The sequence below is a fragment of the Etheostoma cragini genome, chromosome 3, assembly GCF_013103735.1.
Source record: "Etheostoma cragini isolate CJK2018 chromosome 3, CSU_Ecrag_1.0, whole genome shotgun sequence".
In the NCBI taxonomy this organism is placed as follows: domain Eukaryota; kingdom Metazoa; phylum Chordata; class Actinopteri; order Perciformes; family Percidae; genus Etheostoma; species Etheostoma cragini.
Window position 1 is genome coordinate 28,387,361 of NC_048409.1, and position 3,231 is coordinate 28,390,591.

The following is a 3,231-nucleotide window of genomic DNA, read 5'->3' on the forward strand; positions in this document are numbered from 1 at the left end:
GGGGGGGGGGGGGGCTGATCTTTAATGCAATATCTACATTGTCTATTATCAGCAATCGTTCCTCCAATGTCCCAAAGGCTCATTTTGTTCACTAATTAGATATTATTTTTTAAAAAGTAACTAGAAAAACCTTGAAGAAGATCACATGATGTAATTTATGTAAATGTAATGTAATTTGAACATTTCTCTGGTTAAAAACACAAAGCAGCAGATCTTAGCTGGTATTCTGTCTATAATGGAGGGCAATGGACATTTCTAAGTGACCCCAAATGTTTGACCAGTTGTGTATTTCTATTTTATTTTACCATGGAGTAGAACATGGAGGTTTTTCTGGAGCGTTAGGCTGTTTTCTGTATTTAACCCTTTGTGTTGTCCTCCCGTTGACCTTCAACTTTCTGTTTTTCTGGGTTGAAATTTCAACAATTTGTTCTTCTTTTTCTCCACTTGTCTCATCATTTTTGTCCATTTTATTCCAATTTTGTGTCAATTTTTTTTTTTTTACATGTTTTTAATGACGTTTTAGTAAATACTTTTAACCATTTCTTTGTCACTTTTTTTCAATGATTTTTGGTGGGTTTTTTTGTCACTTTTTCAGTTTTTTGGTCACTTTTCAGCGTTTAAAAAAAAAAGTTTTTGTTGATTTTTATTTATTTTTTTTTGCTTCTTTTTTGTAGTTTTTTTCAACGAGCTTTTCTGATAGAGAATGTTTTTGTAAACCGGTCAAATTTGACCCGAGGACAACACGAGGGTTAATCAGCTCAGTTTGGGCTTTATAATGAAACTTTGCCCATGAGCAAGGGAAATATAAAGCCTCATATCCACGATGTTAGGATGTCTGAACACAAGGGTTAATCAGCTCAGTTTGGGCTTCATTATTAAACTTTAAGCCCATTAAGAAAGGGAAACATAGCCTCATATCCACGATGTTAGGATGTCTGAACACAAAGGGTTAATCAGCTCAGTTTGGGCTTTATTATTAAACTTTAAGCCCATTAAGAAAGGGAAACATAGCCTCATATCCACGATGTTAGGATGTCTGAACACGAAGGGGTTCATAGCCCGGGACGGTCTGTCAGGTTAGATGTCGTCTGGTTGAGCAGACCGAGAGGAAGAGGGAGAGGAAACGAGTGAGTTATGATGGATTGAATAAGACAAGCTGGGTGGAGAGGGCAGCCTACGATTACAATATCCCAAATGTAACATTATGTTATTGTCAATAATATAATTCAGCATGTTGATGTCTCATGGTTTGTCTCTGAATCTTACAAAAATCAACAGCTTCTAGACCTTTTTACGAGTGTGTTTCTCTGTGTTCATGCTCTCATAAATGTCAGTGTATTCTCAAAATATTTCTCTCTATTTCTCTCTCTAATTTATTACATATAATACATCTATCTGTAAAAATTCAGTTTATAGTAACAGCCTTCTGTATTCATAGTACATATTCACCTGTAAACTCTGTAAACCATTCGTATATTATATCATTGTACATGTCTGTAAAATTTCTATTTATAGTAATATCCACCGGTATATTATATTCAGTACATGTCCAGCTGTAAATCTTGCTCACAATACTAGTTATCTACATATTATATTCATAGGACAAATCTACCTGTAAAATTCTGTTTATAATAGTATTAATTTCTATATTTATCCAGTACTTATCCATGTCCTGCACTTATGAACCAGTGTATATCCTGCACCTGCTGCTGTTGCACTTCTGGTTAGACCCAAACTGCATTACGTTGCCTTGTACCTGTGTAATGACAATAAAGTGGAATCTAATCATCTAAAATGGACAAAAAGTGGCCGAGGCGGTGACGCTGGGTCGGTTTGACAGCGAGGGCGTTGGGGTCACAGTCAGCTCCCCGTTAGTCCAGTGGAACCAGTGGAACCAGTGGAACCAGTGGAACCAGTGAAGCCTGCGCTCATCCCATCACGCATCAGATCTGCAGTAGGTCACTAGTGGCTGCTCAGTTTATTTCCTTTCCAGACGATGTTTCATCGTCTCTGACCTCCGTCTTTTCCTCGCCTCAGAGTTTTGATTTCTTCTCTAGTTTTACTTCTTCTTCTTCTTCACAGCCTACTACCCCTCCTGGGGCATAGGCCGCCGACAAGGGTTCTCCAGGCACTCCGGTCCTGTGCAATTTTCTCTAGTTGGCCCCAAGAGTGGCCTGTTCTCTTGACGTCCGCGTCGAGGTCTCGACGCCAGCTGTTTTGGGGTTGACCCCTTTTTCTCTTCCCCTGAGGGTTCCAGGAAAGAGATTGCCGGGTGATGTTTGAAGCCGGCTTGCGGAGAATATGCCCTAGCCATCCCCAGCGCCTTTGGATGATCTCTTCATCTGTCAGTTGTTGATTTGTTCGTTGCCACAGTTCTTGGTTGCTGATGGTATCGGACCAGCGGATCTGTAAAATGCGCCGCAGACATGTGTTGATAAATGTCTGGATCTTCTTGGTGTTGGTAATGGTGGTCCTCCATGTTTCGGCGCCATACAACAGCACTGACTTAACATTGGTATTGAAGACCCTGATCTTTGTTTTGATGGAGAAGTCTCTTGAACTCCAAAAGTTCTTAAGTTGGAGAAAGACTGCCCTGGCCTTACTAGTTTTACTAAATCACACTAAATCGTTCCCACCACACTCTGTAGACGTTTAAACAATTGAGATGTAACGATGCGATTCACAATTAAGTTCACAATCCGATTTACTCACAATCCTCCACTGTTGCTGTGGTTGGCTGTAGTGCTGTCCTATCGCGTGCAGAGGGAAGATGTCCCGCCCCTCGGATTGAGCCCTGCCATTGGTGCGTTCCCAGACCCAACATCTGGATGATGCGTCTGGCTCGTCAGGCTACTATTCGGCCCTTTGGTGCTCCGAAAACAGATGTAAAAGGCAACAGAAACATCAGTGCGCGTGGCGGTAGTTAACTCTACACTTTGCAGCCGGTAAAGTTAGCCTAGCGTTAGCTAGTTGGCTCAAACGTGGTTAAAATGCCGAGAGCTTAACGTGTAACGTGTGGTTACGTTTCACTGGAAGACTTCCAACATGGCGGCGTTCTGCTAAATAATATAAATAATTGAGAAGGAAATGATCGCCCAAATTATCTCAGTGAGTAGTGTACCAAATTATGTACATTATTTTAACCAGCACACACCCCCTGAAACACACACACAAACACACACACACACACACACACACACAAACACACACACACACACACACACACACACA

General features: G+C 41.0%; 1 protein-coding gene across 1 annotated transcript in view; it reads left to right on the top strand.

Annotated features, from left to right (window-relative positions):
* Positions 1 to 3,231, top strand: part of LOC117942380 (serine/threonine-protein kinase PAK 1-like) — a 10,794-nt gene that overhangs the window by 6,479 nt on the left and 1,084 nt on the right. The window lies entirely within an intron of this gene.